Source organism: Balearica regulorum, chromosome 1, assembly GCF_011004875.1.
Source record: "Balearica regulorum gibbericeps isolate bBalReg1 chromosome 1, bBalReg1.pri, whole genome shotgun sequence".
Taxonomy (NCBI): Eukaryota; Metazoa; Chordata; class Aves; order Gruiformes; family Gruidae; genus Balearica; species Balearica regulorum.
In genome coordinates this window covers 56662563-56689114 of record NC_046184.1, presented here as the reverse complement: position 1 = coordinate 56689114, position 26552 = coordinate 56662563, and the positions used below count along the sequence as shown (strand labels likewise).

The window sequence follows — 26552 nt, the reverse complement described above, 5'->3', positions numbered from 1 at the left end:
TAATAATTTAATCTTGTATTTGAAGTTCAGTTCCTAGCAGTTTACCTCCTCTTTCTCATTTTCTTTCACTTCTACTTAAAAATATAATGGTCCATTTCAGCAGAATTAACTGCAATTTCACGGATCACTACAGCAGGAATAAGTTTTATACATAATACTGTAATCCATCTATTTGTCCCCAGAATGCAAATTGACTTGATGAGCAATTCTGTGTCCTATGTAAATAACCCTTGTTCTAATAAATAGTGCTGTATTTTCAGTGAAAAAGGGGAAGGGAAAAGATGATTGTTTCTCTGGCTTTGACTTTCTGATAATTGTTCCAGTGTATTTAATTTAAATTTTAAAAAGTCTATCATATAGAAAATATAGAGAGCAGCTACCTTGATTTCTTTTTGAATGAAAACTCTGGTGCTCTGCTTATGCTTGATTCTTTCTTTTCCTTAGAAAAAGTAGTTTTAAAAATTTGGATTCTCATATAATATGCCAGATGACAATATCTAAAATACACAATTTCTCGATCTAGTAGATACCAGTTGTCATATGGGCAAGAATAGAACATTACTCTTGTTCTTCCATAAGTGTGTCAGTAATGTGCAAGAAGAAACAGTCTACAATAGGATAAACAGTATGAAGTTCACTTTCCATAGTCCCTCTTGTGTTCAGATTCTCTGCAGGGATTGACAGCAGGTGAAATAATTGATATGACCTGGATAATTGTTTTTGTAGTGTGGATACTTTTCTACTATGAATTGATTGGCATTTCAATTTCTTTTCACTATAAAGATATTAGTAATTATCAAGAACATCTTGCAGGTTCAGAGCTAAAAACAATGTCTAGGGATGATATTGAAAATAAAAATAACAGCTTTTATATGTTGTTACAGGTTTTCTAAACCACAAAGTTTCTCAACCAATTTGATTAATTATGAAATAGAAAAAGTTACTTAAATGTCAATGGTAAAGATGTTTTAGTGGTAAACATTGAGTCTTTACTTTAAATGTAAACTCCATTGGACTACTGACCTTAAGTTTATTAAGTTAGAGTAACTGAACTTCTCCAAGAGTAACAAACCTGTATTATCAAAACTACCAGGTAGTAGTTTTAAATAAAAAGAAGGAAATATTCTTCCATACTTTGTATTAAATAAATTGTGGCATTTATTGCCACAGAGTGCAGTTAAGGGCAAAAATATAAATGGACAAATTTACAGAAAATGACTGGCTCTTAAATATAATTATTCAAATACAATCTTTGGCTCAACAAGTCCCTAGATAGTTTCAGGGAACAATTTCTGGAAGGAATGTCAAGAGAAGGCTCACTTAGTTTCTTCCTGCCCATTTTCTGTAAATATATCTTACCGGCATTCTCAGCTAGAGGACACTCAGCCAGATGGGCTTTTTGCCTGACCCTGTACACTACTGTAGTACTCTTATGTGCATTATGGCATCTTTAGTATGATTTTTTGGCAAAATCACATTTGCTTCAAAACTAACTTGTTTCTACCTTTGGCATTTATCAGAACTGCAGAATGAGCAAACCTGCTGGCTGAAACTGCTTCAGCACTTGCTTCCTAACTGACATACACCTGGGGTACTGCTCAGTAACTTGTCAGGGCTATTACAGCACCAAGCAGCCATGTTAATCACCCTATTCTCATATTAGTACTCTTATAACTAGGAATTTGTATACACAGATTCAGTCTAACTGTCTTCTCCAGTGCAATTCCCTTCATTAATCTAGGAAAATATAGCTATGAGAGAGCAATATAAACCCCAATCTATTTTAATATGTATTTTAGAGCCAGGAAATATTAGTTTGTCTTGCTTATTTTCAAGCCACTAATTTTCAGAAATGCCAAATAGATGCTAATTTCTTTTCAATTTTCGGTATTTCAGCTCATTTGTCTTTATATTCAAAAACATTTCCACTGATATGTAAGCTTAAAGTCAGCAGTGAGGTAATTTTTCCTAAGTTGTTATTTGTAAAGTTGTTGGTAGTTTTAAGTATTTTTTTTTCAGAAAATAACACAGAAAAGTTGGTTTTCCTTCTCTCTTTCTGTTTTCTTTGTGCAGCTCTAATTACTTACTATCTTTCCTTGAGCAATTAGTTTAAATAATCCTCCCTCAACTTCCTAATTTTGATTGACAGTCCTTCTCAAGTCATCCTTGATTCCTTCCAGTGTTATCCATATAATGAAAATTCTTCAATGTCTCAGTGTTGAAGAAGCCCTGTTGACAATGGTGTCTGACTTTCTCTTGATCCATTATTGATAAAATAATCCAGCAGCAAGAGGCACTTACACACATGCCTCCGGTTCCTTCCGCAGACATTCACCCTGTGGCATACCATGTCCATAATCTCAGAAAGAGAAACTGCGCTGTATGTTAGTTCACTGCTCTCTTACATTAGTGAACTCGAGGGGATCGTTAGAGGTTGTTTCTCTGATTTTTACTTTGGCCTCAGAATAATTTTTCATAAAGTTCTTCATGTGCCTCCTGAGTGCTATAGGTAAAAAGTTATTTTGCATCTAGAGTCAGTAAGTGATGCCAGACATTTCTCGTGGTGTTTATTCTGTTCTCCAAATGAGAAAACTCAACACAGATCTGCAAATGTAACAGCTCAAAAATTATATCATTCACTTAAAATTCTGGAGAAAGAAGCAGAGACAGAAATAATTTAATTCTCCATTTCTCATCTGCATAAGGCAGCCAACACTGGGATTCCACGGTAGCAAAATTAAAGAACAGGAAGATAGAAGAGACTGCCTTCTGCAGTAACCTTTTGGTTCCATTCAACTGTCCCTAACCAAAAATACAGATCTAAACCATGACATACCCAAGGAGAAAATACAGAGAATATGCCTAGCCTCTCCTTTTGGAGAGACTACAGTTTGATACCAAACTAGAAGGAAAGTGCCTTGGTTCTACTCAATAATGTATGCCATAATAATTAAGTGCTTTGAAATGTATAGGTTGAAAACACCATATTCAGGTGTCGCACAATGAAAAGTCTACCAAGAACACAGAGAGCACTAGCAAGTAAAAGAATAAATGGATAATTTTATTTTCCAGTAAGCTTGTTTAAATGTAGCCTAACACCTTCTACTATTAAACCACAGCTTCAGTTCACTTATTGTGCTACCATAGCTAGCATTTTGAACACACCTCTAACAAGATCCAAATGCAAATGTCAGATCCAGTGAAAGTTACGTACAGCAAAAGGACTATATCTGCAACTAGGGAGAAGGGAAGGAAATGTCTCATGTCAATCTACTGCAACCTTTCTGTCTACGGAATTGTTGAAGGGCTCTAAACAAGAGCAGCGAGGTGAAGGAATTAAAACAAGAGCTTCCATTTGTCTGTGAATTGCTCTGCTAAACTGTAACAACAGTGTTTCTAGGCTGATCAGCTTGGATCTGTCAGCTCTCACAGCTGGTATACTCAATAGGAGGTGCATTTTAGTCAATGCAGTAATAGCATAAAAAGGGAATGCAGCTTCCAAATGATTTAAATTATGCTTGTGAATTGTCATTTCACAGCTTTATGAGATGTTCCTGTTCCCCTCCCTTCCTTTTATTAGTTAGCATCAGGCTGGGTAGATTTCTGTGCAATTCCCAGCTGAGTCACCAGAGAAAGGTCCGCCTTCATCATGTATCAATTTGATTTCAAGCGTGACAAACACCCAGCCTCAAGAAGAAAGACAATCTGTAATACACATTATGAGCACAAAAGGTAAAAAATATTAAAATTCATAATAAATGTTTGTTTTCCATCTGAGCCCCCTCCTCACAGCCCCACTTACGAGCATGCTTTTCCTGTCTGCTAGCTACCACTGAGGAATATTCCCCAATGCAACGATAGGCGTGAATTTCAAGCAAAAGATCAAAATGGTACCTTTTTAATTTTTTAAAGAATAGAGCTAATTAACCTTTTTATCAAACTATGCACATCTTCAAATGACTTAGATGGGAAATATATTGGTTTAATTAAGATTTCACAGGGAGAGACAGTTGCAAACACTTGGAACTGAGAAAAAGTGGGATCTTTATGAGGAGGGTGCTGTATGTTTTACAACTCCCTGTGTCTCTTTGTTGTTTGCACTTCAAATGGAGTCCATTTTTATCTGTCTCCTGCTGAGAGACACTGATTCATGTGTTTCAATGAAGCTATTAAATAGTTCAATCATGAGATTCCTCTTTTGCCTTTCTATGTTTCTGTGTGTGTCAGAGCTGCACTGTGACACTGGCTATATGGCAGCCAACATATGTTGATTTGCTCTGTTTTACAAGTCGATTAGATAATCCTTCTGCAATCATAACTTGCTTTAACAGAAAACTTAGTACCCATGTTTTCCTTAGCTTGGTCCCCACTTGGTTTAATTTTTGTAGGTCTAGGATTTTGATGAGGTGTGCTCTCAACAAGCAGAGCATGACATGCTTTCTTCTGTATTTATGTTTTTAGTAAATGGTGAAAAGTTCGAGAATAACAGCTTGAAGTTCTATAAACATACGAAAAGAACAACATGAACAATATTAGCACAGACTTCCTCCTCACTTCAGAAGCTCAGGAACATTTCAGACGTGTAAAAGGAATGTACTACGGTGACGTGGCATTACAAGTATTTTTGGGGCAATACCACACAAGACTTCTACATGGACAAATCATATACTTTTAATGCTCAGATGTAGTTATTTATCCAGTACTCTAAGACACTAAAAGGCTAGGATGTGCTCGGGATAAGATATGTCAATATGGTTGAATCATAACTAAAACAAGCTATTAGCCTAAAATGCTATGTCCTCCTCTGACAAAACAACCAACCAACCCAACAAAACAACAAAAATCCCCAACCCTGAAATGTAAAATTTGGTAGAAGTTCACATTTAAATAATACTCAAATTGAGCCATTGAGACTATACAAGGCCTGAAGCCTGGACATAGCCATGCATTAATTTCCCATCTTTTGCTTTTGTTTGTCAGTTAATGTCAGACAAATCATGTCATATGAATGAAGCTGAACACTGCTTAGGTCTTAGTTTAGTAGTCAAGACATCAGCATTTGATTCTTGGCATTCTGTGCCTCTGTTCTTGAGCGAACTCTTGTGTGATTAGTGCTACAATGCTGCATAGATAAAACTAATTTTTAGCTTGTTTCCAAGCTTGAAGTCTCTAAGACAAAACAAAAAATATTTTTGCTGAACAGTTGAGAGTATTTTGTCTTAGGCCAAATGGAAAGTTGTGTTTTGCCCAAAAATATTTTTTTAATGTTTTTACCTTTTTATTCAAAGTAAATTTTGAGATAAAGAGATGTTTTAAGCTGAAAAATCGGAACATTTCATATTGGAAGTATTTAAACCATTAAAAATGGCGAAGTAGTAATGTAATAGAAATTCATAAACCACATTAATCCTTCTCTGTAGCTTTTTGGACAAAAGATATGATTAATAATACTTGTTGTCAATATTAGACATTTCAACATTATCAATAAAATTTTGCCGATTTCTTTTTGTAACACCTGCACACTTTTGAGGGACACAGATTGAACCTGAGCAACCTGGCTGCTTGTTCTTCACTGCCAACAATAATTAGGAGTTAAAACATATTTTTTTTCAGCTGCTTTTGAGCAGCTTGTTGGAAAAAGCACAGATCATTTGGTCAGGCTCCGAACCACTCTCAAGAAAATGGAATCCCACCCAGATCCTCAAACTGGTACAAAGTCAAGAAAAGTGGCTTCAAGAAATCAGGGTGTGTGGATCTCACTGACTCAAGAACTTGATAATTTATAAATCTATTTCAGCTGCAGCAAATGGTCCTTTCCTGGCTTACCATCTACCAGACAGAATTTAGATTATGTTTTTAGGCTATGATTTTAAGTGGTCTTAAAGTTATGACTGCAGGGAGAAATTTCACTTGATGTCAATTCCTTTTTACTTTTCTCTGAAATGCCTGGTGCTAACTGCTGTGGGCACAGCACCAGACAGCCCGTAGGCCAGGCCAAGGGCCACGTTTCCTAAGGGAACTCTCTGCTCTCCAGCAGCAACCAGTTTCCCGATCGCCCATGTCCGCAGCTGGCCCCTTGCAGGAGGAAGGACTGGAGCTCTGAGGGCCGAGAAGATGAGAGGAAAACAGCCTTTTGGGAGGCCAAGCTCCAGCAGGGACAGGAGAAGCATGGATCAGGGGTAACTCTAGCCTCAGTGTAATTAGTGTGGGGGGTTAATTACCAATAGGGTTGACACAGATGAGGACACACAGTCAGGCTCATACCACCAGGACCAGCCGTCTTATTCCTCCTCCCCGTTTCCTCAGGGAGCCTGAACAGCCGTCACTGTTGGGTAACCTTTTCACTAGGAGATCCAAACTCCTGCCAATCACCTGCAAACACGCCCCTCTCCCCTTTATCTCCCAATCCCATCAGAATGCTATCAAACAGCCCTCCCTGCCCCCATAGGGGTCTTGCCTTCAGATGGGCATCAATCACTCCTCAAGCCCCACCCCTCCCTTGCTTCCAAGCATTCCTCATTCCTGAAGAGCTGCTGTCAATCAGCTTTTTAAGCCCACCGCTTCCTTTTATTACCCAATCAACTTTCTCACCAGCCCCTGCGTGGGGGACAGGAGACCCCTGCTATTTTCTGTAGGTGTGGCGGGAAGAGGAACTGACAGAGGTGTGAGAGGGATGGTTTACTGCTGTAACCCGGCAGTGTCTTTTCAGCCTTTATTCACCTGAGGAGAAAGCCTTAATTATAGTTTTATTTTTGTGGCATTTATGTGGTCCATAAATATTTTGCCATCTGAAAGAGCCATAGCACAGGTGTTGCCCACACAAATCATCGCGGCTTTGGGTAGATCAGTTGCCTGGTCCAGGCCAGCAGCCTCCTGTGAGACACCCTTGCTAGTGACTAAACTGAGGAGGCAAATGTGCCTTTTCTGTGTCCTTAATCAGATTTTCATACCTCTTCTCTCATAGCTTGAAGACAGCTTCCTGGTTCACACTAATCACAGAACGTGATGAAATCCAGAACTGTTCTTACATCAACTCCCTGTTAGCCTGTGCCTACACAGGCACAAGATGGTCTTTGTATTTGCCTGTGTTTGCTTCCAGAGATGGAAGCACATCTTCACATATGGGTACAGTGTGTATGCACATGTGGACTCTGTCATGTCAAACGGGGTGTGTGGCACGAGAGGAGCTCCACAAGTTCAAATGCTGATAGCTTGTGACCACCGCTGTCACCCCATATCAGAGAAGAGGGCACATTTTAGGAGACCTTTGATGGCTTGCTCCTGGGGATCACTACTTGTTTCCAAAGGAGCCAGTGCTTTTCAGACAGATTTATTAAATAACAGCGTTGAGCAAGTTATGGGGTGCCCCAGTGTATGACATGCAGCTGAGGCAGCAAACAGCTGTAGCATTCAGTGAAACTGCTCTAGAGCAGCTGTAACCCTTCCAGTAAGAGAGTAAAACCACACTAAGCTGAGTCCCACACCCAGCTCGGTAAGCTACGGTGCCTGTGAGTTCCTGCATGGTCTGTGGTTTGCACCCTGCCGGCTTGATTGGCTGTGCTTCACGAGGGAGAGACAAAGATGCAGTGGCGAAGACTTGCGTGTCCCGCATGGCTCCACAGACTTCAGCCCTTGCTAAGCACTTGCTCTGAAGACAGTAGGCGAGTTGATTATCTTGTTATGAGACTCGTGCCATTCCCCACTGCTTTGGCTCCACACAGATCCTGAAACAGCAGAGTGCATCCACCTGCCTCAAAGGTACAGATCTGCTCAGCTGCTTGCTTCTTTCACTATGAAGTTCTAAGGGTAGATGCATTGCCTAAATTAGCATCACATTTTCTGCAGAGTTAAACAAGTAAGGTCTTAGCTGCAAGGCTCAAGATTTAGTGTGTTTTCATTTCCACTGCAGGTGCATCAAGTTTTTCTCCTTGTCAGTGGGGGATCAGGACTGTGCTCAGAAGGAGCGTATTTATTGAAACAGTGCAAAGAAAATAATGAATGGGTAATTTTTATTTTTATTTTTTTCAGTCAGAAGCACAAAACAAAGAGATATTCAGATTTCCCCAAAGCTTTAAGGTTGCTCTGACAGACATCAGACTATTGTGTGTCTGAGACACCCAGTGTGATCATACCAACTGGGGCAAGATGGCTAAAAAGAAAAATGCTTCTGGCAACTGTAGATCTGGCATCATTGACCCTCCTTTTGGTGTCTGCAGTGGAATGTGGTGGGGTCTCAAGGGGCTAGGCATGAATGTCATTTCTCCTCAATTGCTTTTTAATGTTCTTATAAAGCTTTTTGATGCATTGTAAGCATAATATGCAGTATTGTTATGAGACATTTCTTTAGAATGGTGTGCTATAGAGCTGTATGGCAAGATCTGTGTGTGTTTCATGTGTGTTTATGTGTATAGAGAAAGCTCATAATGGTTGATTTGCCTTGCAGTTAAGCTGTGAGCAAAAGGGCATCAGTATCCAAGACATGATATAATAACACCCTATGAGCACAAAATTTTCTTAGAAAAAATAATAATCTAAACTCTTCACCACCACCAGCAGCAGAAGCTGTCACATCTATATTTGTCTGGAGAAAAAAGATTTTATCATGACTGAATTTTTAGTAAATGGGCATGGCAGGAGGAGCTGGGTTTTGGGATGAGAAAGAGTTGCCCACCAGTTATGTTTTGGCATAGAAGACTGTAGGTGATGCAGCTAGCAATGCCAGTCATCCACTTGTAAGTGGAGGGAGAGAGATGCCCATGCTTTAGCCTCTGCTCCCAGGTTTCTGAATAGGACATAAACCATGGCTATGATGTGACGGTGAAATGAGTTGGTGAAGAGACATGGAGAAAATATGTTCCCTTAATAGTGGCTCACTGAAAAATGCTGTTGGTGTCCCAGTGAAGCAATTCCCCTTACTTTCCTATGTAGTGACATTTACTTACGTTTCTTTGTTCCATCCAAACTTGACAATCCCACAGCTAAGAGATTAAACACAAAATAGCGCTGTGTGTCATCCCCATTTTTATCAAGAAAGCAGAATAAACTGGAGATGGATGGGTAGGCAATGTGAAATGTACACGCTAAACTTAACTTAGTGTAGTTTAGATGGGTTTTGAAGTTATTTTCATCTCTACCACTCCCTTCCGCACACATCTCCTAAAATTGTTAAGATTGGGGGATCTGCCTGGGCAAAACAAAAATTGGTCTTTCACAAGATATAATTTTGTATGATTCCCAGAGAATGAGGGCTTTGCTGCTCAAGTTAGCTGTCTGTCCCAATCTCTTACAACTTTTTACATAAATTTGCAGAAAGTATAGCGTGTCTGCAAGCTTGTCTGGTTTTTAGAAGTTATAGCCATTACTCTAATAAAAGACATCACTTTTGTCTTCAAACTATGTCTTCCTTTACATAATCACACAGAATTTCTTTTTTTCCCCCACTTTTACCTTCTACTCTTGCAACCATACACCAGTGCCCTCAGTTTTTGCTGATTCAAGGGCAACAGCAGTGAGGATGTAATGCCTTCTGTACAACGATATACTTTGCCTTCTCCATCAATTTGCAGCTTGACAGCAGCTTTCTGTGGCCACAAGCAGTATCTAGAAGTTCGGCAGGCAAAAGGTTGCTATTAAGCCACAGGTCTGGAACTACTGCTGTAAGCAGTCTCTTTTGGTTTATTTTTACTGCCCGACATAATGAAAATGATCTTAGTTCCCTTCACTATGTTTCTTCCCTTAACAGTATTTTCACTTAAAATTCTCCTGTTAGTGGAGCTGTAAGATATATACCATAAAATACACTCACTGGCAAGTTCAGTCTCTGATATTAGTCAGAAGGGCCTACCCACTGTGGCTGAGAAAATGCCATATGTTTTACCAGTAATGAAGTATTGCTATCAACACTTGATATGCCTATGTCTTTGGGGGTCATTTTAGTTCCTTTACTTTTTACAATATAATAAGACCCCATCTTCCTCTACCTTTCTCCCTTCTCTCCAGATTCTGGTCTTGGTTTAAGAGAAACATAGCTATTCTGTCTTCTTTCAGTTCCTCAAATTGCTATACACAATATAATGATTGTCACATACTTGATCAGAAGCTTAGGGCTGGCTGCAAGCCATATTCCAGTCAGCACAAATGGTATCCATAAATCCCTTGATATCTTTCAAAAATCTTTATTTTGCAGCTCCCTTGAAGGGGACGTCTTAGTTCAGCTTAGTTTTCCACCATTCCTTGTACGTTTGGGCAGCAGCAAAGGAACTATATTACCGTCAGGGGTTATATGGCAGTAACTTTGCCTTTCCTCTATAAGCCTTTCGTCTTAATGTCTACGCACATTTTTGCCTATTGATGGGCATTTTACCCATTTGCCCTTAAGACAGGTGTGTCTGAATGCTCTCACTTTATCACTATAATCAGGCCCAGGTACATGAATGTAATGACATTGAGATGACAGAGGCACTAAAGCCATACTAGCTTAACTAATTTGACAATCTGCAAAAATTAACTGGCCTCCTGAGAATCCAGCTTTATGGCTTTTGGTACCCTATTCCATTTAAATATCTCCACATATGGCCACACTGTACTTTTTAGATGTGTCCTACAGCAGAGAGGTGAAATGACTTGCCCAGAGATGCACAGCTGAGCTGGGCTTGGAAACTGGATTCTTGATCTTCTTTCTTCATCATTAGACAATGCTGCCTTGTTTCCGCAATTTATAGTGACAGTTTAATTTTAAATATGATTTCAAATAAGCACTTTTTTAAAAGAGGGAGGAAAGAGAGAGAGAGACTTGCACAAACATGATTAGAACTGGTAGTGATATTAACTAGGGTAACAAGTGTATGTACTATAGTCTTCATGCTTCAAGGTACAAACTGATTCCCATGATATAGCCATTCTAGTGGGTTGATGCTTTTATTCAGATGCTTCCGATGTGTGGTCACTACTGTCCCACAGCTGTTAAGCTTACCCAACTGGGTAATCCAGGTGAGAGGAAGGGCATCTTATTTTTCTGGGCTTTAGCCCAGAACGCTGTCTCTGAAGCATAATTGCTGTAAATACTGTTTCTAGAAGGATTTAAAATAGATGAGAAGAATGAAAAAAAGTGATTTTGGAAAGGTCTGAGTTCTTCCTGTAGCTTTACATTTTTTTAATTGTTCTGCTGATTAGAGAACCATGCTAAAGTACCATTTAAATAACATCTAAGCAGAGGAGACTAACCTTTGAGGAATAAGCTTGCTAAGAATGGACACATTATCCTGGCACTAAGATCACAGGTCAGTACTGCAAAATATTATGAGATCAAAGAAAATGACTGTGATGCCTAAATGAACAATATGCACCAATATATGATGAAACCCTTTTTTTCTCTCTCTCGAAGGTCCAAGATCCATCCTTCCTCCTCCCCAACTTTATAACCTTTTTTACATATGACTTTATCTTTTTGGAGCAGTGTACAGTACTAATTACATGCCATTCATTTCCCCAAGGCACTGCATGCCTCACGTTCTCTAGACTTTCCTTTCTAGATCCCCAGTATTTATTTATTATCTCATCATGACAAATCCACCAGTAACCCTTAGAGAACAAACTTGAACCCTCAGAGCTCTGGCATTCCTTTTTTATTTTTAAAATTAGCTACATAAATAACATCATGTTTCCAGGTCATAGCCACTCCAAGCTACAGCTGAGTTCTGGCACAGGAGAAATACTCCATAACTCTGCAATCTCAGGGATTATTTTAGGATGTGGACAAACTTCTAAAATTGTCTCCGTGCATGAATGTGCCCTGGTAACTGTTTTTCATGCAGAAGTGTATAGCATATAAAGATAGGATACTGGAGGCATTCTGTTTGTACATGGGATTTGCTGTGCTAGATCAGACTATCCATCTGTCTCCAGTATGTTACCCAAATAGTGGTCAAAACATAAAGATTCCGAGAAAGGTGACCGAACACTCTATCAACCAAATGTGCGGAGCTCTACACCGGGATAGAACAAACACTTTCTAACTTTAACGGGGTGATTAGTTTACAGTTTCAAGTTGTATTATCAAGTTCCAAGCTGTATTACCATTACACCAACAGAAATAATGTCATTGTTGAACCATTATGTGCTTGGATTCTCCTTTCTTGATAATCCTAATAGAGTAACACATCTCTGAGATTAAATCCATCAAAACAAACAAAAATTCTCCGTATTTACTCTATTTCAGAGAACTGAATCTAGTCTGAAAATACTTTCCTGTCTTGAACAGAAGGTGAATCTTAATTTACTGAAGTCATCAAGTGCTTCGACATTCTCAGTAGAAGAGAATGAATAGACATGCAATATTACATTGCTGAAAATTATATAGGCGTTGTCATAATCATGTCATTAACTTCAGCAGGGGCCATGTACGGCACTTGCATCCTTTGCCTACTGATTTGAAATAGCGTATATTACTATCTATCTCCTGTATCCCGAGTAATTACACCTGTACTACACGCCTAAATGGTTTAATGCTATCTTCTCCTTTTGCTGTAATGAGCCCATTCAATAATCAAAGCCTCTAAATGTTTGTGTTGTCAGATTAGCTTTAAATGATGTTCAAGAAAATATTTTTCCTTTCCCACAACATCACAACAAGGCAGTTCTCAGTGGGGCTGATACCACCGCTCAGAGTTTGAGTTTCATCATTCAGAGCAGCATCTGCTTCCCTCTGCTTCTAACAGAAGTGAAGCCAAGTGTCTCTGTTGAAAGATGGTGGAGGCTCTGCTGTCTATCGAGAACCCCAGTGTGAAATGATGAACATTTTGAAAGGGCCATTCTAGCTGTGCGCAGCTCAGGTATCTCGAAAGCACCATTTGCAGCATCAGCTAAAGGAATAAATTAAACACCGAGGTTTTTTCGAAGAGGAATTTTTTTATAAGAAGTATCATAGAGGTAAAAAAAAAAATCTTGGAAAAATCTTCATATGTTGTCAATGCAAGTTTTTTGTGATCTTTAAGGAGAATGAAAATCTGGATTAATCCATTATCGAAGCTATAGAAACAAAAGATCGAACCCAAAGTGTCAAGTTTCTTTAAGAACCCATATTTAAGAATAATTTTACTCAATAAATTAGTTAATAGGTTTGTATTGTAACTTCTCAGGAAATTTATTATGTGCCCTTACAGTTAGTGCTGTAATTCTTAATGTAATGCTGTGTTTCTCATACATAGCAGAACCACTGAATCCTTATTTTAAATGCAAAACTCAGATCAGCTGTAAGTACACAGACATGACAAGTACCTCCATAGTATATACTAATTAATTATATATTTTTTTAAACTGTTTTTCAACACTCTTCTGATTTGCTCCCCTTGACTGTTGAGGTCACTGTGGGAAATGGGGTTGAAGCAACCACAGGATGATGTCTGTAGAAATTAATCATTCATTAATAACTGCAACTGCAGAATGGGTTTAGAAATATTTTCTTAAATCTCCAGGGCTTCTGAGGGTCAGCTCTTTAAGCATCCTGAGCTCTATTATTAATTAGTTTTTACAACAAGTCTTCAACTGACTTTCAGACGCTGTTGACACCGGATGCTCTGCACTGAGAGAGGTTATGTCTTTGCTGCCAAAAATGACAAGTGCTTTAATATTCAAGTAGTTTACTCCAGGTATATTCCCCAGTGTAGAGTCTCAGGGAAGAGAAAGCACAGGTGATTTTATGGCAATGTGGCTAGCTGTGGTCAATACAATACACCTGTCTGCAAGGTACCTCAAACAGCTACAGCAAGGTAATAATTCCATTAGGAATTTACTATGTAGTAGCTGTCTTGATAAAAAAAACCACCAACAACAAAAAAAATCAGTTCTTGGGGTAAAGGCAAAGTCATAGCAGAAGAAAACCCAGGCCTCAGCAAGCTTTTATTATAAAGAGAAGATAATTGAAGAGTGGGAAGTAGAAGAGAGGAAAGATGAAGGGCTTGTTTGAATGAGGAGCTCTCCCATGTCGTACCAGGGCAGTTGTTTTATGACAGTTCTTCAAGTAGCGTTTGGTACTCCAGAATTAGAGTTCCTGTTTCTGGCCCGATTTCTATCTCTTTGGTAGTGCCTCAAAGCTGCCCACACCTGCTTTTACCTTTATTATTACTGTCTCACTGTAACAAATCATCAGGGCTATCACTCTCAACTGAAGGACTGCTTTCCTCTCCATGGCCAGCTAAAGAACTTTTACCATTCTTTGTATACCATAACTTCCAGAGACACTGGCAAAGGTAGCACACTTGTAGGCACTGCTTTGAGTCTTCTAAGTACTTTGTGATTTCAGCTGGTAATTTAGGGGAGATTTCTAAGGAAACCCTCAGCCCTTCAGGAGATGGTGTTAGTGACTCAAAAAGAATCACACCCTTTCCTCTGAGTCAATACTGAATGATATGCCCTAGCACATTTCTTACACAACTGTAGGCTGATTCCCTGTGGTCATCAATTATCCTTCAGCTAATTGCATAAGTCTAAAGGTGTTTGCCCTGATAGCCCAGGCAGATTTCAGTTTGCCTTCTGCATGTCTGACACTTGGATTTTAATTGGGCAGTTGTTGCTTCTGCTCCTAACCTGCTGTGCACTGCTGAAAAGCACTGGAGGATGGATTTCACCGTTAGGTGAAGGGATAGATAGAGAAAGCAGCTGCCAAACTGGAGGTTTCCTCCAGGGTAAAGCTGAGGTCAAAGGACACAGTTGTCATAGTTTAACATTCAGGCTTACCAGCTCAGCAAACCCATTCCAGAGGTGTCCAGAGAAGTGTTATTCTCAGTGAGACTGTGGCAAAAAAAGACTTCATAATAGGGCTTCTTAATTAAAGTGCTGGGTAGTTTTAGCAAGAGAAGCTAAAAGAGCAGCTGTAATCCTTTAAAACACACCAGGGAGAAACTGCAGCAGTGTGTGGCCTCTGCCCAGTGCTGCTGCAGTCCTCTCCTATGAAGCCTATCAGGATACCAGAAATACAAAGTGAGTCTGAATTTAATTCATGATTTGTGAAATGCGTTGGGAATCTCTTGGGGCGACCAGTGGTTATTTTCTTTGAATTTCTATGAATTACTGCTGTTTTGAACAGCTTCTGTTCAGTATGTTTAGTTTTACTTTTTTGTTTGAAATGTTTTTTTACCTTTTGAGCAGGCTGTTCTTTTGAAATGTTCTCCTGTTCAGTCCAAACAATCCTGGCATGACATTTTTTAAGGAGGTGGTTTTGAATGCATTAACTTCTGCTATGCAATCTCAGATGCCTAATTGACTTGAGCTTTAGAAGGGCTGAGCATCTACCTCTTCCCTTGACCAGCTACAGAGATGAGCAAAGTACAACCACTTTCAGGCAGAGCAACCAGGAAAATAGTATCCCAAAATTCAGTGAATCCTTTGGGGATATTTGGGGATTAGCTTCTTCAAGGGTGAGACCTGAACAGTTCCTACACTTTGCAGCTCTCAAAACTTTCTTTTGCAGACGTTCTAAGTTATGTAAAAGAGGAGTACCCTCTTGAAGGCTGTATGAGGTACATGACATACAGCATTTAGCCAAGCTTTTTGGGTTTTTTTCCATTCTGGAATTTTCTTGCTCTTTCCTCTTTTGCCTTTTTTCCTGAATTCTATCTACAAATAAACATTTTTTTTAAAGTTACATAATGAGAGTGTTAAGCACACAGAAGTCAGGAAGTAATGATTGTAATGCTAGCCTCATTTTAGTGTGTGTTTTGATAATATGCAGCTGTATAATTGGAGTCTAGCACTGAAATCATTATCATCTTATGAATTTTTTTTTTTTTACATTCTTGTAGGATGCATATTGAAAAGAAATCTCATATCATTTAATGCGGATCTTCTACCTAAATGATTTTCCATATGTCTTTGATCTAGACATGCACATAATTTATATCATTGCCTGAATGAGGCTGGTGTTCTATTAGAGTAGTCACTGTAGAAAAATCAGGTTACATTCTCATCGTGTATAATCTCTAAGTTAACCCTGCCGTGAGCAGGAGCTTGAACTGGATGATCTCCACAGATCCCTTTTAATCTAATTATTGTATGATTCTATAAACAGTTCTAACCCATTGGTTTTTAAGTTGCACCATATAGAAGAATACCATATGCTTCAAATAGTTTGCCTTATGAATAGGAAAGATGGTGAAGGGGTATGGAAAAGAGATCTAACACAGAAACACAATAACCAATACAATAGACTGTCAATATCTTACCAATTCCCTGATTTTATTTTTTTTCTTTCAACTGTTTTTCATGAGATGATTCTTAGATGACAACACTGCTGTCAGCAGTGTATTCTGGAGCATAACTGTAGGAACAACTGTGCATGATGTTTTGTTGTGTTATGGAAGAAATAGCATGTTGTCCTCCCCTCATAAACCATAATGTAGAGTGTAACAGCTGGCTTCTTTAAATGTGTACACACCCATTTCTCAGCCCAACAACAAAGGTGAGGTAAAACAATCGTGCTGTCATGGTTAAGTGAGCTGGTGGGACCAAAGCCAATTCTCAGGGAACTTGGGAACTTGTTTGTAGCTGTTGTAGATCATGTTGTGCCTCTGCCCTGATTACCTATGTGACAGTATCCTCAGCACATCAAGTTGCCTCCTCTGTGTATCTTCCCACTGCTATTGAAGACCTCATGGGTTATATAGACCTTTTGTGTGGAGTCTCCCCTCATTTCATCACCAGTTCCAATGGCTACTAGACCTTTATATACCTCGATAAGTGTGCCTTGGAGTGGACTCACTAATAAAAACTGCATTTCTGTCTCATTCCTTTTTATCATCTGTACAAAGCCAATACAAGCACAGTGGGTAAGTTGGAATTGCAATAATATGCCTGCAGTTGCCACCCAAAGAAATGTAAGAATACATTTTCTTTAAACTTTTTGAATCAGAATTGCACTCACTTCTTTAATAGGACAGAATCTGCGCAGATTAGGCCCAATGTTTAGGCTTTCAGATAATGAAGCATATGAGACTTAATAATATGAATACAAATGTCATGAATGTGCACTTTTGTTTCCATTAAAGCAATTTTACTTGGAGATTTAAGTACCACCATTCAGTGGTTTGTATGCAAACTGTGGCACTGAGCAAAAATGACTGAAACTGAGAGAGACAATGTCCATCCTATATTGTCTCACCAAGGTTAATTGAGTGTGGTATCAATAACTTGCAGAATAGAAGGGGGGGGGGAGGATCTGCAGTGCTTTATGCAGTAATAAAATCTTAATAATTTAAAGGACACAATAATTTGGACATTACAAGAAAAAAAAATAACAACGCAGATCTTGGCAGTGCTTTTTACCTATGCGACACACTGGAAGTCTGTTGCTCTGGATGCAAATACATTGTTAGCTCTGTGCAAAACCAAACCTGACTGTTCTTAGCTTGAGGCAAGATACCAGAGCTCTGCTTGCCCCACCCAACTGATATTTCATCTCCTCCAGAATTAGTTCGTGTGTGGCCCGCTGATTCCGTATTCACAGCAAGATTCTCCATCTTCTGTTTAAAGCACTGAGTCCTTGTGACATAGCTCAGAGTATCTCATGAAGTATCTTTTATGTTTGCCCCTTCAGCCTTGGAAAATAATTCCTGTGAGGCATTTCGCCAGGATCTTCATCTTCATACTGATAGCTATTTTGTTTCTTAAATGACAGCTAACTTAGTGTCTTTGTCCAGAATTTCAAACCCAAGTGCTTGAATTGAGGCTCCTAAGCCTCACAGGTGAGCATGTCCTTAAAAACGGCTTAATGCTTGAAGTTGCTAAATATGGATGGATCAAACAGACTGGAAGTATGACCAGGAGTGAAGAAGCATAATGTTACCAGATCAAACTTTAAGAGGTTGCCATGTGTTCTTTCCACGGAAATCTTTAAGTAGGTGTCTCATTGCTGATGATGTTTGACTAACGTATAAATTACAGCTTCAGCTGACACCTGCTCGTGCTTCTTGTCACCCACATGCACAAAACACACATACCTACCCTCCAGTTGTACACAAACCAGCTCATTCACAGTTGCTCGGATTTGTCTTTGCCAAAGAAAACACAACACTCACGTCACCTGAAGTATGCTCATGGGACCTCTGTTCCTCCTACTGCAAGTGAACATCATTCATTTATAATCAAATCCCTAGAGATACACATGTTCAAACATACTTTTGCTCAGATGTGTTCAGGCTTGCATGCAGAATGCCTACTCCTGTAGGAGGGTAGAAAAGGCACTTCATGTGATGCTGCGATCACCCAGCCAGCCATGCGTGTAATTCCACATTCTTACACACATGTAGTGTCTGCTGTTTTCCCCGTGTGTATTGTAGCAAATAATTTAAATCTTTTTCTTCCCATCCTGCTTAACATGCAAATGTGGATAGCACATCAAGATTAGAAATAAATGTAGCAGAATGACTTGTCAACCTGAAATGTCGAATGACTCATTCACACCCTTTGCGCAGTGTTCCCTTTTTGCCACATGCAATCTATTGAATAGTCTGAAGGCTGTACAGTTCCCTGCTGCAGAGCAGCAATCGATCACTTGCTCACTGAAGGAGTGGGACCATGATTATTTTTGCAGGATGTGCAGGGGTTACACAGTGAGGTTCCAGTTAGCCTCATTGCCACGAAGGTGCCCATGCTGTAGGAATGGGAAATGTAGGATGTCAGGACAGATCTACCTATAGGAACTTCATGTGTTTAATTAAATCTTAGTCTGCACATCAGTTCAGTAACCAATATCCTATATCAGGGTATGACCTGGGTATTTTTATTCCAGATGGAAACCTATTCCAATTTGATAAAACTTAATTCTGGATTAAGATAAACAAGACCAAGTTGTTCCTACTTCAGAATAAAAATGTCTACATGTTAAATCATTCAGGAACTGCCGCTGCACTTTAATTTCAAAGGTATCATAATCCAAGTGAACTAAAAAATGCATAGACAAACATGAAATATGTTCCACACTTCTACTTAAAATGGTACGATTGCTGTGCAGAGACAAACCCCAGGAATAGTAACAAGCTGGCATTCACATTTACCTTATAATGAGAAGAAAAGTTGGATTGACTGTTGGAGTTGCATCTTTAAATGTATGAATTCTTGTAATTGATTGCTTTTCAAACCCTTTCAGAAGCATTCCCAAATGCAGATGCACATGGGCTGACTTTATAGAAAAGCTGTTTTGTAGCACTTAGGCTTCATAAAAGGGGTTCTGTGTGGAAGTTGAGCCATGAAGATCCATTAAGCAGAAAAAACATAGTTAATATAACACAGAGACTCAGAAGGTAAATATGTGAGTGGTGACATTACGCAATGAAGGTACCACAGCACTGCTCGTTATACCACATGGCGGATACTGCTAGTAGCATTTCCATTTCTCTGTCCTTACTTAAATGTGAAGATTTGTATATAAAGTATATCAGATCATCTTCTCAGAAGAAAGATGGCTGAAGTTACGTATAACACATCCAAGATAAGAGGGCTCTGAGAACCTAATTATCAGATTTCCTATGTTAGTGTTTAGATTATCATAGCTAAATGTAAGTTGAACTAGACTTCTATATTTCATTCTTTCATAAAAACACAAGAGGAGAGGAAAAATAGATAAGGGAGAAGAAGTGAGTCAAACTTTTCAGTAAAAAAATAAAACTTGTGCAGTCAGATGCAATTTTGTACAAAAATAGATTTATGGTTAAAAGGACAAAGAAACATTACCTTTTCTTACTAACTGTAGTTCTGCTTTTGTGCAAAATCATATTTGTTGGCACACAATGTAATTTTAGTACTAGAGTTCCAGATTTTGCACAATTATCTGTGCTGCTAGGATTAATCTTGCACAAAAAATACAGGAAAATAACAGTTTCATCACTGATTTTGCTCTTCTTCCCATTTTGCACAAAATTTTATCAGCTGGCCTGATCAAAGAAACATGCAGTAGCTGATTTGAAATATAATATTATGTACCCAGCAGTATATACTAGCAGATTTTCATACCATTTTCTTCACATATCCCACTCAAATGTATTGCTATACAGTAGAGTCCAATATAAGATTAAAACCTATTTTTACCAGATGGGATTAATGCCTTAATGTAATGAATTCTCCAGGTTGTGCTATGCCCAGAAATAAAGAAATTATAGCCTTCTGTTGCATCTTTCATCTTTTATATATGAAAAGAGGGGTTTCTTAACTGCTGTGGAAATGACCCAAAGATATAAGGTAAACTTACTCCTACTATAGCACAAATATTTACAGGGTTTTTTTTCTAGATTTCCATTTCACGTTGCAAAATGCGTGATCACGCACAGACAAAGGGAATTTACCATTCACATGTACATCCAGTGTGTATTTATATGCTGACCTGCATGAACACCAGAATTGCTCAGCTCTTAGTTTACAGTACAAGAGCTCAGATTTACAGAACTGTACGTTTTTTGGACATCTCTCTCTGACGATCAAATCCAGAGATAATGTATCTTGAGTAATCTTTCCCATATTTAGATACTCAGATACAAGGAAAGCACCTTGGAATATCTGGATCTAATTGTAGGAGAGTTTTATTGTCATTGGTTGGTTGGTTGTTTTTAATCAAGTCTCATAGTACCAGATTCTTCATTCTGTTTTGACTCCTTTGTTTTGGAAGTGACTTTTGGAAAGTCCTTCCTGATAGGAAACATGTCTGGAATATAACATCACTCCTCATCCCAGTCTCTTGTATGATCAATTTTAGAAGTATAATTCTCTATGCATCTTGCTGCTAGCAGAATGGTTCCCTGGAGCTGTTCGCAGCTGGTGTGATTCAGAGAGGCTTTGAAGGTACTTGTAATTATAGTACAAAGACCAGTTTTAGGATAAGTTGTCCCAGGATTTCACAGAGTCCAAACATGGTCTGACGCCCCCTTGATCTCTTCAACTGCAATCTTTTACTACGAGTAGATCTTCTCAGAGGATAAAGATCACGAGGGCTACACCTGGATGAAAGCAGATGTATGTACACACGCATAGATCCCAGAACAAATTCAGAGGTGTGCATTCTTGCACTTGTTCTGATCTATGTCCACTTATCCTCCAATGAACCTCCAGTATTAGTGCAAATATGCTAGAGATACATGATATGTTGATATATTGATATAATGGTCTGTCGCAGCCCTAAATTCTGTGAATCCACAAAGCGCAAGCTCCACCTGTACACAAAAGCAGATCCCTTGCATACATATGTACGTGCACAGTGGGAACAGGATTGTTATTCTGATAACCACACACTTGCAGTACAACACATATCAGCCAGTGCTGAAGCTTACCAAGAAAAGATGAGAAAAATTGAGAGGCAGTTAGCTAGATAAGGTATGAGGAGATTTTAAAAAATATAGCATAGAAGGAAGTGGCTACATTTTTCATACTTTAGTTGTTTGTCTGGAGGGCTTGAGAAAGAGCTGCTTGACAATTGTGCAAAAAGAGACCGTTGGAAGCAACTTCCCATCAGGCGGCATTCCTCAAGTGTCTGCTCTTTAGGAGCAGTCAGGGAAAATTCATTCTGTGGGAAGCAGTTAATGGAGCGGCATTACCGACCCCTTATTGCTCTGTCTGATAGAGAGACAGCAGGTTCACTTTGGCAGCTCCAGAGCCCTGATCAGTTCAGATTAGGGGTGCATTGTCTGTCTGGCTTAATCAGCCATGTTTAGATATATTTGTCATGATTAGAGGGGTGTAGCACAGGGAGGGGGAAGAAATAAAGAGCAAGATTACTTTTCAAATGGAAGCTTAGCAAATCTCACTGAGTCACTGAGCGCTAGGTGCTCATCAAAGGAAGAGTTTAAATCCTGGAAAGGAATGTTTTGTTGAACACTCCAGCACTGGATTCAAATCACTGAAGAAGAGTCTCTTTCTTTTTCTCACTTCCTTTCTCCCTCTACCACTTGCATGCAGCAAAGAAGAAAATCAACAGCTTGTGCAGCCCATGTTGATTTTGGTTTGATAGGCATGCAGCCCCTGCTTAGATAATCTGTAGTTCAAATTCTAATAATGTGGTGACAAAATTAGCTATCATCATAATGGCCTAGATGTCTGACTCCTGTATTTTTGTCATGTTTATCTTTCAGGTACACACAGGGTACCATTGCAACAGCCTCTAGGACTTACTTTGCTATTTGTTAGTGTTCAGAAAGGATGATAATAAACAAATTGTAAAGACTGGGAAGAGGCTCCTTTTTCTGTCAGTAGCAGCATTTCTCTCTCTGTCTTCACCTGGCTGGTTTTTTGGATTTGAACACTGTAAAGAAGAATTAGGGATATGTATTAGGAAATCAGATGTGCCGAATTTGCTGATGGTGTAACTTGGTGTAGTTCATAGATGATGGTGGACATCAACTGATTAACTCTTAAGAGTCTCTGAAAGAGGTAGTGTTATCTCCCAAGAAAGCAGTAAGGAGGAGAAAGGTTTCTTAGATCTGTCTCAGTGCTGAGGGTGATCAGAAACTAGTCCTGCAGGGGGAAGGCTCCAGAGTAGAGGTCAGGCTGCAGGATCCATGGTTTCTTGCCCTGACTAACTGGCCCTCTTTAGCTCTTAGATGAGATGAATATAGGAAAGACTTGGAAAACATGCTGTTATGAGGATTATATTCTGTTCAATTTTTCCTGTGGTCTACAACCTTCTTTGGGCTTGCAGAGTCATCCAGATTACCCAGTGAAGGCACAAATTGCTGTGTGGTGAACAGAGGCCTCCTTGACAGTGAGATGGATCTTCTTTGGTCTCATCTGCCAATCCTTAAAAAGTAGTTTATGGGCCCAAGCTGAAAGCCTGTGACACAGAACACTACACAACACAGCAGGCATGCTTTGGCTATGTGTCCTCAGAGCAGCTGGTAACGCAGAAGCTGTAAGGCAGTTGCTTCTATCTGGAGTCTTGGGCAGCAGTGCAGCAGTTAAAGGAGAACTCTATGGAAATCCAGGAGGATTATTTGGTGGTAAAGTAAAAGAAGTAAAAACTTCCCTTTCTCTGTTGTAATTTGCTCCTTCCTCATCTGCTAATCCAGTCAGTTCTGTGACAGTTCAGTTCTTGTGATCTTGTAATTGCTGTCAAGGTGATAATCTGGGATGTCAGGAGCATGGCTCAGTATAATCACCCTACAAATGCAGAAGGTGGAAAACCTAATTGATTAGACACAAAAAGCTGCTAGTGAGACACTAATAATTCAGTAATCAGGAGTTATGGGGTGGGGAACGTAGAAGAGAAAGTTGGCAGGTTTGGAGGAATTTGAAGAAAATATTTAATATCATCAAGTTTGCCAGTACTTCTTTAGAATAGGACACTAGAGGATCATAGCAATATATTCCAAAAAAAAAAAATCTCTCAGAAGTGCAGAGATGCTCATCAGCTGGAATGGTAGGGAGTGTCTTTAGAGATGAATTAGAATGATGGAAAGGGTTGCATTAATCAAATAGCAAAGACTGTTGTTTGGGATTAAAGCCATACCTCCTTGCCATAAATGCTGCTACATTGATGGTACCAGGCAGTTAAAGTTGTACACTCTCCTAGTGCATGCACAACTGTAGAATTAGAACAGTACTCTTACAGTTAAAGTTTATTCCAGTAAGAGAAATGGCTTCACACCTTTAATTGAAATAGTTGTACCACATGTGCAAACACAGTAGGTTGTAGTCATACCAGCTAAACTGAATGTGGTTTATGAGGGTGATGGTGACAACACCAGCACTAGAATAGCAATAGCTGTGCAGCTGATGCTGTTGACTGAGCTGTTTGAAAATCCTAGGACATGATCAAACAGGACCGCTGCAGGTGCACAGCAAGGTGCAGAGCTTTCAAGACAATCTTTGCTAACAGGAAGCATAGCAAATTGGGACAGAGCTCCGCCCAGATCAGTTCATGGAGCTCTGCAGAGAAGCTTTTCTAGCGCTGCCACTCCTGTGCACTCAGTCCTGAAAAAAATAACTGCCCACTAATGACCTGTCACTGTGGACAGCCTGAGCAACTGTTTGCAGAAAGCAAAGTGTCGAGAGAGGATGAATTGCTGTATGTGGAGCATATCTGAATGTGGGGACAGGAATAGATGGGAAATCGGGAAAGACCAGACAGCTTCCATTCATAACTTTCCATTCATAACATAATTCATAGCTTTATGTGGATTTACAGCCCTGATGCTCCTGAATCCACAGATGCTGAGTTATTACTTACAACAAAATATAGCAATTGAAATCTGCCTTGTTTCCACACTTTGACTTCTGTTTCCCTTGTTGGCAATGTGACTTTCTGGAGGCAAACTAATTAAGAACATGGGGAAGTAGTTTACATTGACGACAAACAAAACCTAGCCACTTAAGCTTTCATATATTATCAACCCAAACAATTCAGAGTAGGCACAATATTTTATTAATTTGTTCTATTGGAAATAACCTTTTCTTTTCTTTTTCTTTTCTTTTTCTTTTCTTTTCCTTTTCTTTTCTTTTCTTTTCTTTTCTTTTCTTTTCTTTTCTTTTCTTTTCTTTTCTTTTCTTTTCTTTTCTTTTCTTTTCTTTTCTTTTCTTTTCTTTTCTTTTCTTTTCTTTTCTTTTCTTTTCTTTTCTTTTCTTTTCTTTTCTTTTCTTTTTTTCTTTTTCCTTTTCTTTTCTTTCTGGCTGCTCCCATGGTTCCCAGATAAAAACTAAAGTGGATAAAATGCCTTGGAAAAAGTTTTTCTCTCTTGAAAATTCCAGCCCAGCAAGAAATTACTAAAATTTTTGTGAGACAGTGTATTCTTAGGCAGTTTTCAGACATGTTTGCAGACACATCTATTTTGGGTCATTCACCTAAGTGTAAAAGCGGGTGTAAGTTCTATCTGCATCAAGCTTTTTAAATCCAGGTCTTTCCAGATTGTGTCATAGCCATGGTTCAGCTATCCCATCTGGATTGTGTCAGTAGTAGATGATAACATAAGGCTGCAGCAGGTAGTTGTGGAATAATCTGTCTGCCTGGGTTGGGCTTTATCCAGTTGTCTAATAGAGAGTGGCTAAAACATGGAAGCATGGAGCCTAACACCCATCCCATAAGGTTTGTTTCCTTAATTATGGCTGAAGTATCTGGATGTTTCTTCATATTTTTCAACGTAGCTGTGATGCATGTATTCCACATGGTCAAGAGGTTAACACGCTACCATAACTGTGACAGCAGAGGAGTACATAGAAATGGAAAAGAAAGAAAAGAGAATTATTTTCTATCTGATCCTATTTCCTATCTTTTCTTGTTGTTGGGGGCTTGCCACTATTGAGTGGGTTTTTTTATGGTATAGAAAGCCACATCTTTTATGGCTTGATGTTAAATAGATTTAACATTATCATGGAATAGTTCTGGATACCTAACAAGAATCCAGACAGTGTGTTGTGACATTGTCAGGCAGCAAGCATGAGTGACAGCTCACAGCAGCGCTCTTGCTGGGGGGGCCCATTAGATCACATCACGGTAGAAACAGAAAAAATAGGTCGTTCTAATGTGTAATGTAATGCAATCTGTCAGGCCATTCACAGAGCATGAGAATGAACATAGCTTAAACCCAAGAAGACTGTGAGGTTTGGTGTCCTACCTGCCTGTACAGAAGTTTATATGCCTCATGTGTACGGTGATAGTCATATGTAAAACTTTTCAAAACATGACAAGAGCTAACTGCTGTACTCTTCTTATGGCCTCCTGCTTTCTGCACCTGTATATTTTTTCAGCAAAATATATTGGGGATTATCCTCTTCAGAGGCAATTGTCATTGTTTCTACCCCTCACTGGTTTGAGTGCTTCATAATTTACAGCCTACCTCTGTTTTAATTAACAGGTATTCCATGGAGGTTATTGCCCTCTCAAAGGGTGGTTTGTGGGGGGACTGCCACTGCCTGCTGCTGGACCGACTGTCTTAGACTAGCATGTTGTTGTGTTTTTTGAGCAGTACGATGGCTCATGAGAAAGGATGAATCGGCTCAGGTTACAATTCCACACAGCCCATGATGCTGTGCCCAGCAACAGCAGTTTGGGGAAGGAGGGTAAGAACAGGGCAAGTACATGGCGAAGCTTCTTTCACTAGGGCCTCCCAGATCCCAACAGTCTTGAGAATGAGTTCCTAGTGCTTATGTTATGAGAAATTATGAATAAAAATTTCCTGTTTTCCTCTTCCATGATTCTCAGTATTTTCTACATTGCTTTTGCATTTATCCCTCTGTCAACTATTTTTCTAGGGTGAAGGATCCTAGTCTGTTTAATTTGGTCCTTCCTGGTTCAGGAACTTTCTATTCATTTGGTCATCCTTAATTACTTTCTCTCTACTATTTCTAATGCTACTGTCTTCGTTTTTGAGATGAAGGGGTGAGAACTAGCTGCCATATTCAAATTACAAATATTCAAACAGGTGCCCCAGGGATTTGTACAGTGACGTGATGTTGCTTTCTGTTTTGTTCTCTATCGCTTTCCTGACATTTCCTAACCTGCCTTTTTGACTTCCACTGAGCTGACTCTTTGATAGAACTATCCACAGCAACTCAAAAGTATCTTTCCCGAGTGGCAATTGCAATTT

At 39.2% G+C, this 26552-nt stretch overlaps 1 protein-coding gene across 1 annotated transcript in view; it reads left to right on the top strand.

Moving 5' to 3' along the window:
* The first annotated feature begins 7585 nt into the window (after window positions 1-7585).
* Window positions 7586-26552, top strand: part of GRAP2 (GRB2 related adaptor protein 2) — a 40963-nt gene continuing 21996 nt past the window's right edge. The window contains exon 1 of the mRNA XM_075752185.1: window positions 7586-7758. The gene's annotated coding sequence lies outside the window, so the exon portion shown is untranslated. The remainder of the gene's footprint in view (window positions 7759-26552) is intronic.